This window comes from Rhamphochromis longiceps, linkage group LG17 (assembly GCF_057381845.1).
Source record: "Rhamphochromis longiceps isolate RC_006_pf linkage group LG17, R_longiceps_female_GT1.1, whole genome shotgun sequence".
In the NCBI taxonomy this organism is placed as follows: Eukaryota; Metazoa; Chordata; class Actinopteri; order Cichliformes; family Cichlidae; genus Rhamphochromis; species Rhamphochromis longiceps.
Window position 1 is genome coordinate 36,867,975 of NC_140573.1, and position 13,517 is coordinate 36,881,491.

General features: G+C 42.1%; 1 long non-coding RNA gene across 1 annotated transcript in view; it reads right to left on the minus strand.

Annotated features, from left to right (window-relative positions):
• Positions 1–2,382: 2,382 nt before the first annotated feature.
• The window catches only part of LOC146650117 (uncharacterized), a 36,313-nt gene continuing 25,178 nt past the window's right edge, over positions 2,383–13,517 (minus strand). Inside the window, exons 3-5 of the long non-coding RNA XR_014908280.1 lie at positions 9,631–9,740; positions 5,660–5,711; positions 2,383–3,319 (exon numbers count right to left, since the gene is read on the minus strand). This is a non-coding gene — a long non-coding RNA (uncharacterized LOC146650117). The remainder of the gene's footprint in view (positions 3,320–5,659; positions 5,712–9,630; positions 9,741–13,517) is intronic.

The following is a 13,517-nucleotide window of genomic DNA, read 5'->3' on the forward strand; positions in this document are numbered from 1 at the left end:
ATTTGTGTGAAGCCACACATTTCAGGTGACAATCAGAGATATGTGTTGTGTCCAAGTATTGCTGGGAAATGACAAATAAGTCTGTCTCTTGGTGTTATGCTGCTCACAGTTAAGCAGTAAGAAAGTGAAGGTCATTTTAGTGTCAGCCTAATTTGCAGTTGCAATCCAAATAACAACTGTCTGAGTGTTTGAATGGCATTCTACCTACTAAGCCACACACTGGGATACAAATCACGGGCATCTTTCAGGTGTTTGCCTTTTATTTACACCTTAAAAAATCCCCATCTTCTTTAAAACACATTTAATAGCATGAATAAGGTAGGCGTGTGTACTTGCTTTTAAAACGGTTGCTCCAAAAAGCCTCCCTTCACAATTTAGTGCTAATGGCACTTCATACTGTGGCTACCAGCTGGTGTTTTTTATTTGATGGTGTACACTTGGAAGATTTTTGATATTTAACTGTGACCCTATGGAACACATACTTGACCTGTGGCAAAATTAACTTTATTTCAACCATAAGCACGATGTTGTGTCAGTGCTGCTGTAAGGTTACTTTAGTTGGCAGAAAGCAGCCCTCCTTTCCTGCCTGGACCTCCTACATGTAGGTCAGCAGGACACCCTCATTCTGTACCAACTCCTTAGAAATTTATAGCCCGTCTTAAAGTACATCTAACAAATTAGTGTAGACTGCGATTGTCTCCAGCAAAGCAACAACACCGCATTTAATATCTGGCACCATCTACTGTGAAATGACGCATGACAATAGGATATTTTGGCTGTCATATTTTCCTGTGGACCTGCACAGTAAGTGTAGACGATAAAAACCCCTCATGGTGGCTCAGCGTGTTCTCCCACAAACAAATGGCAGGGTGATAATTTATGATTTTCTTTGGTTTTACCTCGGCACCTGGTCTCCCGTTCCATCTGGGATGGAAACACAAGCTCATTTTTTCTGAATACGAAATGGTTTTTAAGCAGCGAGCTACAGAATCAGCTTTGGTCAGGGATGTCGCTTGAAAACTCAAAGCAAAAGCTGCACTCCTACGTGTGGTTTCATAAAACAGCATGACTCTTGGCTGTTTGCTCTACCTTCAATTGTTTTCTGGAGTTTTACTTGCCTTTAATCTTGCACAGTATTAACATCTTAATTGGAAGAAATCCCATGCAATTGATTTTTGTTTTAAAGAACAAAAGAGAAATGATGCATGCTTTTTAGGAGACTTTTCTAGACAGATAAAAAGATACATGTTCCTCAGACACAGAGGCTTTGGGGATTAGAATTTCAGGGCATTATGAGCTCCTTAAAGGGATTAGAGACTAAAGTAGCATTTCGAAGAAAATATCCCATCTAGGGAGACTCTACTGTTGCACAGTTGTTATCAGCACAAAGATCAGACTTCAGCCATTATTTGCTCAGCAATTATTTCTTGTCCAGTCTTTATTTAATTACTGGGGGAAAAGTACAAGCAGTATTAAAACATGAATGCTAATAAAATTAAATAAATGCCTTTTTTATGCCATCTTCCCAGTGCGAGTTACAAATGTGTAAAGTGATTGTCTCTCTGAAATGCGTCGTGTGAGTGAGCGCCACTCACCCATACACGTGAACCCTTGAGATCGAATGGCAGTCTTTTGTGGGCCTTTGTAAAAGAGACTGTCCCATTTTTCAGAGGCAGGGAAAATGACAAAGATGCGCGCGCTCCTGTGATGTATTGCTGCCCTCCAGGGAAGGCAGTAGGTTGTATAGTTAGCTCCTGATGGGGTAAAATCACAACCCTGAAACCACACAACCTACTACCTCACCCTGTACGAACATCATAAAGCACCCAGGCGGGTACGGAGAGGATTTGTGCGCGAGCCGCATCGCTGCATAAATGAAACTGAAAGCAACTTTGTTATTTATTATTGCAATGAGGATTGCCATGATAATGTCAGTTGAAATGTTACATGCTGCACATAAAAGGATGCACTTGCAGGAAAAGTTACATGAAAAAGCTGCAAAAGTAAAAGTGGCTAGATTTCACATTACTTCGCTAAATTTACTACACGCTGTGAGAACAAGCTTCACTGGTTACAACTTCAGACTAGCAGAACTTACCTTTTTTTAAAAAATAATAAAAAACAACAACAACAGGCATCAATAAAAAGAGAACAATTTCCCACAAAAATCTGCATATTATTTTAGGTTAAACAAACAAACGAGTCCAAATTCAAAAGTCATGCTTCTTATCCTCTTGTGGGTACGATGATGAAGATGATGTTATTACAGCCGCTTCAGGAAAGACAGTAAGTTGTATAGTCATCTGACAGCTTGGGAATGACCCTAAAACTATACAACCTACTACCTCACCCCAAAGGACAGTTTAACTCTCGCACGGCTCTCCAGTCGCACCCAGTCGACCTGTGGGAACAGAAACTCAACGACAACTGACCTTTGTGAAATTAGGACAATACTTTTAAAAAAAACAAAACTAACTACAGATAAGCTGTAATGGCTGGAGTTAAGTGTGTAAAATTCAACCACAATTCAATGTAATAAAACAACAGCATCACAAATGTGCCGATAAAAACCATAGCATCCAATTAAAGGCAGAAAAAACAGGTGGATCTTCATAAAGTTGATTTTGTCATTGTTCCAAAGGTCAAAGCTGAACTTCTGTGTGCTTGTACTGTTAGTGTATTGTACTGTGTGTAATGTAGGCAGCTATATTCAATGTCATGTGAAAACGGTAACGTAATTAAATGTTTAAAATTTTAAATAAAGCCAGTTCTGTAGTCTTAGCAAAACATCATCATGAAGCAGCACTTAAACTTACTTAATTCACAGATAAAACACTGCATGTCCAAAAAAGTGCTTGTTTTACATTTTAAGAAATGAAACATATATTTATTTCTGTTTTGTTCAATCCGTTTGTTTTTTTTCTAAACTTGTTAAATCCTGACCCAGCTGCCAATCTATCAGAGGTTTAACACACGCAGACACACAACAACATCTCACAATCACATCCACAGACACATTTATAATCACTATTTACCCAACTTAAGATGCACTGTGGGAGGAAAGTACCCAGAAAAACCCACACAGGCACATGGAGGACATCCATGCAGAAAGGCCCCAGCTGATCATGAGGTTCCTTATTTTTTTTTTATACATTTAAAGGAGAGGCTTAATATGCGAAATGTGTGGTAATTAAAAAACAAAACAAAATACACTCAAAACACTTCCTCTGCATGTCACTTGAGCTTGGCAGGTCATCTTCCCTGAGCAGGTCTGTGCGGTCTGTCAACTCGCCTCCTCTCAGGTTTCCTCGTCTCGATGCTGACAAACGAGAGGAGAGAGTGAGCTGCGCTTCTCTGTTCAAAGGTCAGACTTTCACTTCTTGTCTAACACAGGAGCATCAGAAAACAACAGAGCACCTATATCAGCGGGTTCACACATGTCATCCACGATGGATACAGAGAGCAATACGTGGGCCTCCTTCAGTGCCAGTGTGCAAACACACGACTGCAGGTGCTTGCATGTCTGCATGTGAATGTGTAGAGAGTGCAAGTATCCTGTGGCTGTATTATTCATGACTATCCTGTTGCATCTCTCTGTATTGCTACCTGGCAGTTTATTAGAGGAACACACACACAGTCACACCATTAAAAGTGACTCCAAAACTCTGAAGTCGTGTGTTGTGCTTCATGGTAAACCCATCTGTGTGTGTGTCGCAGGAAACCTCGCTGCAAATGAGCAGATTTGTATGTCAGAGTGTGTGTTGGCCTGAAAGGTCGAGCAGACGAGGTTGTGGTTGTTTCAGGGAGTTTCCTGAGTGAGACAGGAGAGGCTGCGGCTCTGCTGCGGTTTCCCCCTCGAATTGGGGAGTGACGGAGGGGAGGGGAGAGGCGTGAGGGCGCGAGGTGGGGGTCAAACTTATAAAAGTGAGTCACTGCCTTAACTCTTCACGTGCACGCACCAGTTTGTGGCTGTTTTATTGCAGGTCGTTTATCCCATAAATGCCACACAAATCTCTATATGAGCTACTTACTGTCCAACCCTGTGAGGTATAAGCAGGCCTGACTGTGTGTGCAGCTCTGTTTCACTTGCACTGCTAATGCGTGTATGCAGGGTATCGGGTTTACACAAGAGAGGCCCTTTTACTTAAAGGGTCATTCCAGGTAAATTATGACAAATGTATTTTCCAGTTTACTTCTGCTGAACCAACGTTTTTATGCATGTGTCACTGAGATTTCTAACCACAGTTAAATGTCTTTTGATTTTACTCAGAAATGTTACGTAAAAAAAAAATTATTAAATTATCCAGAGTGAAAAGGACGACTTTTTTTGGAATACATAGGACTGCTTTTATTAAAAGTTATTAAATACTATAAACAAGCAGAATTTTATTAATCTCTACTGGAAGTGGGTGGAGACAGAAAGCAAAGCACAAAAACGTTAACCCTAAAAACACAAGGTCAGTCAAAAATCTTCGTTTCTTTTGTAATTTTGGGTCAAAAAGCTTTTAACATTGCCCAAAAGCATTACATTAACACTTTTCTTTAGTTAATGCATTTAATTAAAATATAATTGTCTGTTAAATGTGATTAAAACATTTTTGATAACACAACTGTTTTACAGTTTGTCAAAAAAAAAAAAAAATTAAAACGACTAAAGAGAGGCGCAAGTGAGATCCTCGATCTAGGCATGAACTTGCAAACAACTTTCCAAAAATACATTCATCCAACATTTTGAATACACAGTGCCATAAACTGTAAAACTGTCAGGACTGAGCTTCACAATTATTTGAGATTAACCAATTCACCCTTTGAAGTGAGTGGAGCCGGTGTGTCTGGAGGGTTACAATAATCAGCAAATATAAATCAAGAGTAATTGCTTTTTTCACCGCTTGCTGTTTTTTCATTTGTCGTTTTGATTTAACGGCACGCGGTCAGCCGTGCCGCCGGAAAGCCTGAAACTGAGGTGAGATAAAAAGTCGAGCCTGAACCAAACCCATGAGTGTGTTTGTGCAGAAGAGCGCCGATCCGAAAATGTTCTAGACGTGTATGCGACTCAAAGTCGTCTTTTAATATCAGAAAAATCTTAAGTGTGAGGTGTCCTGTCGCTCTGCATGCAGTTGATCAAAACCACCAACAGGTGTCATGTCTCCCTAAGTATGCTGGGAGAGAGTGCGCAGACCCGAGGGCTCCTGTGACAATGAGGCCTTTGTGTAATTCCGGGGTGCCAGCCGGTGTGCCCTCGTGTACTGTTTCTCTCTAATCTTCATTTGACCTTTAGGCTGACGGCTCTTCTGTCCCATTTTTCCTGACTAATTTCCTTTGAGGAGATTATCTTTGAGCTGCAGCACAGACTTACCGTTTCAGATGACACGACAGACACAACGCACCGATACGAGTTTTGACAAAACGCATCACACGATGCTACGGCCACTGGTGTGTGCTGGAGACGGTTGTGTTTGATAAACTAACAACAAACCGCGGTCGCTGAGCTGTGTGCTTATATCATGGAAAGCAGTCCCGAATGATTTTTGACTGTCCGGGCATGTACACACACAAAATATAGGTGCTGCTATATACACCAAAAGTGCTACAAAAACATACACGGATTCAATAACAAGAATATAATTTTAAAGAAAATTAATAAAAATGTTAGACTAACCTTGATATCAATGTCTGGCACGGAAAAATAAAGTCACTCCCAAGTAATGACTCTGCAAATGAAAGCGAAAAACAGATAATTATAGTTACACATGTCTGTGCGTGTAGCATTGTTAAAATTTATTCACAAAACACACACATGTGCACACACACTCGGCAAGGTGTCCATGTATCGCTCAGGTCATAAACCTGCCAAGCAGTTACTTAAGTGTATCATTAAGGCTGATGTAGCATATGTTAGAGTGATCATAGCTCAGAATACTGTAGCTGAATTTAGACGGGATAACTGCATTACCATTCACTGCCAGTGCAGCTTAGATTCATCTCTCAAAAAGGTACTAACTCCAGGAAATTACTACAGGAACTTAGATTACTGTAGGTCCAGAGAAAGACAAATTAGCCTTTAGCCTTTTTTTTGGTTTGTTTTCGGCATTTCTTTTAGGCATTCGTACGTCTTTATTTTGGTCCAATATTACTTTTTATTAAACAAAATGTGGAATTTTTTAAAGTGCTTATATTAATATTTAAATATAAACGACAGTAACTGAACAATTAGAAACAAAAACAAAAAGCAGAAAATTAAATATTATAGCTAAAATATTTTTTTATGTTAACAATTAATTTTAAATCTACATTTTAAGCTTGAAATAAATAAATAATATGGACACCATCCTCTGTTTCACTCTCTCTCTCTCTCTCTCTATCACACACACACACACACACACACACACACACACACACACACACACACACACACACACACACACACACACAGTATCCTTAAAACATATTAGAGAAATAATAAACGCCAACTGTAAAGTACATTTACAAAAATGTAAAGCAATTACATATTTAAATGTTTATATACATCAGTGAATTACAAATGTATTTCTCATAAGAAAACGAAAACACCAAAAAAAATTCTCAAGTCTTTTAAAAACTACACTAGAGTTATCCAACGATTAAAAAAAACAAATACAACAAAATAATTATTTTTCACTTAATAAACTAAATTGTGTACTAATATAGTAAACACACACACACACACACACACACACACACACACACACACACACACACACACACACATACACACACACACACACACACACTCTTTCTCAAGGACTGTTTTGCTACACCTTCAGAAAATAAAAAGCTGGAATCTCCCATGAAAATCAAATTCATCTAAAACCTTCCCTGAAATAAAAACAGTTCATGAACAACATACTCTCACACACACATACACACAAACAGGGATTGAAACAAAAAGAAGTGTAACTGAAACTAAAAACAATCTGTGTGTTCTCACGTCTCATTTCTGCTTTGCTGCTATACAAATTAAGTCGTCTTCATACCAAAATGACTCCATCTATAAAACTGACACTTCCATCATATTATTTATTTATTTTTACACCACAAAGTAAGTAATTAAAGTATGTATACTTGTAGTTTTTAAAAATGGGTCATTATGCTATTTTACTATGTGTGTGCCTTTGTATTTTACTGAAATGCACCTGTGTGTATGTTTGAGGGAGACTGTGTGGCCAACTGTAGTGCATTGTGTGTGTGTGTGTGTGTGTGTGTGTGTGTGTGTGTGTGTGTGTGTGTGTGTGTGTGTGTGTGTGTGTGTGTGTGTGTGAATGCTCAGAGGAGGAGGCTGTGCCCTGCACTCCTTGGGAGAGGCGTGGGAACCCCATTCATCTTAGGAGCCAGGGTTCATTGTGGGGTACACAGCATCAAATGTGTCTGGTTGTTTGCCTGTGTGTGTGTGTGTGTGTGTGTGTGTGTGTGTGTGTGTGTGTGTGTGTGTGTGTGTGTACGCGCGCGCACGCAAGATGTTGTGTGATGGTCTTTATATTCGCTTTCTGAATGTCGTTTACTTTTCTAATGTTTTGTAATGACAACATTTCGATTACAAGCTTTCGATGTTATATTCACATTTACAGTAAATATTTAAACAAAAAATATTTACTTGCTTATAGGAATCACGGCAGGAACAATTAATGGCTCTTCAAACATAGGAAAACAATGTGCGCTGCATTAAATCGCTCAAAAAACTACAATTTACTGCCAGATTTGCAAGGGAAAAAAGTAACGCTTATCAATTTCAAAAGCTGGCCAGGATTGCTTCCTTCATTTTCCCCAGATGAAATATTATTTACAGACTTGGCAATATCTTGTGGACATGTACTGTACAACGTACGATGTGCGATGAAATAAAAAGACCTAATAAATGAGGAGTTTTGCGTATACAAAAAGTGAAAGAAAATCGCTAGAAAAATATTTTGATATGTTTCCAAACGGTGATCGATAGTTTTCAAGGCGCTAAAAACATTCTGAAGCGGGCTTCTCTCTATTTAGACAGGACAGCGGATTCCACTGCTTCCTCACACAAATATATTGGATTGTACTGTGTTTCTAGGAAATGTGTGTTCATTAGAGTTAAACAGATAATGTAGGAAGGTAAAAACAAACAAAAAGTCAGAGCAGAAATGAGAAGACAGCCATATCCTGTATCTGACTCCTGCAGTTTTCACTGCTACACCTAAAGAGTAAATGTGTCTAAATGCTGCTATATAACTCCTAATTTCACCTGACTGAGGGTCTGAAGAACAGGGATTGGATGCACTAAAGCGACGTCAGGATTTCCTGTCAGTGTGACAGTGATGGAGGAGTTTAAGCCAGGCTCAGTAGTGTGAGAGTGGCGGTTGAATAGGCCTGTCAAACGTAGGATGTAGGTGGGATGACTAGAGCTATCTGTGATGACTCACGCTGCCTCCACTCCTACCTTTTGGTCATGGTCGACTCTGATGTGCTGAGGTGTTCAACGTGGAGTGATATCGATTTAAAATAAAAAATAAAATTTTAAAAAGCAAGATTTTCAATTAGCGAGCTTTTCAAAAACTGATTTATGGATGATAATTAAAAGATGCCAAGTTGAATGGCACTGCTGAGGGGTGTGGCGCACTCAGTGTTTTAATTATGTGGAAATTTTAATATAATACGGACAAAATTAGAGCCGATATTCATCGTCATGGATGAAGTAGCAGTTGTAATCAGGTAATAATAATATAACCTTTTTAATTTCCTTTAAAAAGCAGAGCACTCGACTACAGTCAACATGTACCTCTCAAACCGTGTGCGTTTACAGTTTAATCAAACCATAGTCTGTAACCGAGCGAACGCGGGCAAGCTTTAAATCTTAAGACCTTAATGGAGTTCTTTTTAGGAAAAAGTTTTCGTTTTAATAAAGCATCATAAACGATGTGTCCAAAAAGGCCTGTTTGAGCCATATTAAAGAGACGTGGGGCCACGTGTCAGAACTGACCCATTTTCAAATATTTAACCTTTACTTCCAGGGAATAAACTAGGCACATATTCATTAAGATGAGGTTTTAATAGCAGAGCTCAATACGAGTGGTGTTTAATCATTTTCTGATAGACCTGAGAAGAGGGGGAGAGAGAGAGAGAGACAGACAGACAGAGGGGGAGAGGTAGAGATAGAGAGAGCATTGTGGTGGGGCTCGGCCTTGTGTAGCAGGCCTTCCCTGGCCATCAGCCCAACATTACAGCACTATTCCTTCTCTGCTCCCTCCAAAAAAGCATTTCTCTCTCTGAAACACACGAAAGGCCGATCCGGAGTGCTAAAGTACAGGTAGGAATGCACTAGAGAAGAGATTTGCTCAGTTTCGTCGAAATTTCAAAGCCAATGCCACGTTTCTAACCAGTTTGACTATATTTAGTTAAGCCTGCTCTCACTGGATAGTCATGTAGCCCTGGAGGAAACAACACCCAGGCACAATGTTCATACACACAAACGTGGTGATCAGGTCACACGATGCGGCTCTCCACATTTGTTATGTCTTCATCTTTTGACAAAAAAGAAAACCACTGCATGTGTGCAAGCACCACACACCTAAGTATACACACACACACTTACCTCCACACCCACACACTCTCTCTCTGACTTACCCACTGAGACTTTGAAGTAACTGTCCCACACCACAGCAATGAGCTATCCTGGATGAAGCGGCTGTGCTGGACCCATCCGCGGCTGCACACAGTATGTCCACATATCCTCTCTGTAGAGAAGGGCAGAGAGGGAGCTTGGATTCAGTCACACAGCTTTGCACTCCCTGCAAGAAGTAGGCGGGCACGCCAACGACAGACCCATTCAGAGTCCCAGAAAGTACCAGCCTCCGTGTCTGCCTCAGCGCCTTTCCTACAATGTCTGTCTGCGCCTCTGCCCGGGATTTGCCCACGATAATCTGCCCACTTCACCCCAAACCCATCTCTGAGTGTTGGGTAACCTCCCCAACCTGAGCTAACTGCTTTCTAATATTTACAAACCAGCTCCTCTCGCTCTCCCCTGTCTGCCAGCTCCTTGTCTGAGACTGTCAGGGCCGCCACAATGGAGAGGCCATGTGGGTTTCCCATGGAGTCGCGTGTTCCTCCCGTCTGGCAGTTAACAAGGCTTTGAATGAGGAATGTTAGCAAACAGAGCTGCTGAATGTCGGATGAATGCTAAGCCAGGCAGCCAGTCAGATCGCAGCGCTGGCCCGGGCATATGAATAATGCAGAAAACTCGGCAGGGAGGAGAGGAGACAAGGCTCCACCTCCCTGTGCCCCTTCCCAACTCCACCCACCCCTCCTTCTTTTCCCCGCTCGAAACTCAAATGCCTTCACGGGAGCAAGAGAGCCGAGAGAGGGGGGAAAGAGAGAATTCAAGATCTCTGCTGCTATTCACTCATGCAATAAAAAAAAACCTGCAAGAGAAGAATAGTTACACATGCACACACATCTAATTACTACAAATCAGTTCTTTAAATACACCACTTTTCCCTCTGTCGTTGGGATCTATCACACTCTTTTTTCTTTTTTTTTTGTTTTTTGTGCCTTTTGTTTGGAATTGGCACCTGTCCCAGAAAAAGCCCCGCTGCTGCTCCGCCCTCCTGCTCTCCTTTCACTGGAGACTGCCCACGAGATCGAGAGAGAGCGAGAGCGAGAGAGAGAGAACGTGAGGAAGAGAGGGTGGGGCAGAAAAAAACCAAAAAAGAGGGACAGGTTTAGAGATGGAAAGGGTTAGGAAGGTAGAGGGCAAAGCAGATAAGAGCACAGGAAAACAATAAGGAATTCAATTTAAGACCCATGCGCGAGACACATGAAATCGAACAGCACACAAAACAAACTGCAGCCTTCATACTCAGATTCATCCAGGAAAAAAAAATCTGACATGTTGAGCAATCAAGAAACGTGCTGAAGGAAAAAAAAAAAAAAAAAACCCCTTTGCACCAACGCTATGGCACGGCGCAAAACTCCCAGGTCCAGTTTATCTCTACTAGCAACAACCCAGGCGAGGCAAAAACGTGATAAAACTAAAAGCGCGTGAAAACAAGGATCTGAAAAATGCCCTTGCAAATGGCGCAGCAATGTCGAAGTAGGAGTAAAGCAAAGCCACTTGTTGCATGATATTGAGGAACAGATCTTGCAGGGAGAAGTGAGAGCAGGCAGAGGGTTAAAATCCTGGGACTGGGAGTAGTAAAAAATCCCTCCCTCTTTTGGCACAGACTAGCTAAAGGGGAGGGCCTGCCTGTAGAAATAGCAGCAGAGCGTTTTTCCCCTCTTTTTTTTCAGAGCTGCAGCGTCCTAGTCTACCCTTTCGCATGTGGCCGGGACCCAGGGAGAGAGGAGGAGGAGGAGAGCGATGGATAGAAAAAGAAGCAAGAGCAAAGAGAGAGAGAGAGAGGGGAGGGGGTAAGAGAGGAAGGGGAGAAGAGCTGTGAGTGGAGGAGAAAGAGCTCAGCTGATGATGAAACAGGGACGTGTGGGAGTGCGTGCGCACTACGCGTTTTCATCACAGACCCAGTATGACGTGCGCATGCACGAGGCAGGGTGGGGAGGGCGCTGAGCTGGGCTACGGGGGGGGGGGGGGGGGGGGGGGGGTGCACTTCTGCTTAGGACGAGAGTCACAGCAAACACTCACAAATGATTAAAGGATACTAGGACAACTTGCAACACCTAACTTTGAGACTGGAGGGAAAGATTAATAGTGTATCTTTTCTTTGCAGAGCTGCTGGGCCTTTCAGTTTAATATCAGCCATTTGGCTTTGACCCACACGTCTTTATCACTAAACTCCCAGCTGGCACTGAAGCAATGGCGTTCCCCTAGCGAAGGCCAAAAGTGTAGGGTATGATCAGTGATGAATATCCTTTTGATTACTGCTTGTTTTTTTGGGCTTTTTTAATGCTTAATCATTAATACGTAGGAAAGCTACATCAACTGTTCTGGCACGCAATCAAAGCCAGATAAGCACCTGGATGCGACTGCCCCACCATGATTGCGGCATTGAACCACGCTGTAAAAATCCTGTAATATTTACCGCAGTGCGCCCGCCATGTGCCATTACTAGGCCACCCTCGCCTTGCAGCGAACTGCAGCAACAGCAGCCGGTTCTGCGTGCGACTAAGGAGAGGAGAAATGTCGGGCAGTAACCGAACGATAAAATGGACTCTGTTGATGACTCTGCTCATGTCCAACACCCTCCTTCCCCCTCCGCATCGAGTCTATTCTGTCTCCCACCCTTTCTTGTCCTTTCGGTAGCACTGTTCTAGCCTACAGTAATAAACAGCCCTGTTCTGAACAGCTAGTGTTAATTTAAGCCTGCATGAGAAGGATCTTTTTTTTAACATTTTTGTGCCAGATACTACCCCTGTTGTCTTCCTCTCTCCCCTCTTCTCATGCACACCTACCAACCTCTGGATCAGCATGCTGAAGGTTATTCACACCCGTCCGGTTTCCACCCGACTTCCCTCCTCAAAAACTTTTCTGGGCAGCCAAATTGTTGTAATGCCCCGTAACTGTTTGCAACAGATTCCCCCGTGGCAAAGAAACAACTTCCTCCTTTTTGGACACCATTCCCCTCCCCTCTAGTCTTCGCTTTCCCAAAAGAAACCCAGAACTCAGCACAGACAAATTTTTTCCCCTTTTTCTCTCCTCATAGCAGCAGCCATACAAAAGAGAGAGGGGGGGGGGACTGTCCAACAAAACGACGAATCTCACATCATGAAACACAGCTAGCTAGACTCCATGTCAATCTGTGTTTATGCTCGCAGAGTCTAAAGAGGACTAACATGAATTTAAACAAATGAAAGCTGGGAAAACATCAGTATTTCCAGAGTTTTTCAATACGTGTGGTGTTTTGGTTGTTTGTTTGTTTTTTCATTTTAAACAGGCGACAAGTAGATGAAAAACAGCGAGTATGAGCAACACAAGAGCAAACTAATATGGCTGCTTGCTTACTTGTACCGACCCTGCACTCTTAGTCCTGGAGACTGAAAGAAAAGGCGTTACGCTGCTGTGTGTGCACCTTTTCTACCTCGCAGGACGGGCTTGGAGAGAGAAAGAGTGGGAGAAAGGAGGCGAACGGGTGCACTTGCCTTGCCTAGCTCTCTCCTCACCTTTCCACACAGTCAAATAAAAACTCGGCTTCCCTGTGTTGTGTGTACTACTGCTGCACCATCCGCATTTCAATGACGCACAATGCGCAAACTCGTGAAAAATGAGGAGTGAGATTACTCCCGAGGTTCAACGTGAGGCAACTGGTGATTTAAATGCACTTTATCAAAAAAGCAATAAATTCCCTCGTGGGCATTGATGAGCAAAACCCCGGTCGAGCACCAAACAGTGATCAGACTGAACCCTGTGACGTCACATCTCGCCACGTCTTTGAACCAATTGCTCTCGCTGAAATCATTAAACGCTGTTACGAGTGCCTGCTGAATATATATCAAGCACTATTGTAGACAAATTCGTGTTTCATCTGGAATCAGAAGAGTCCCTTTGCTCTTTATCTTCTATC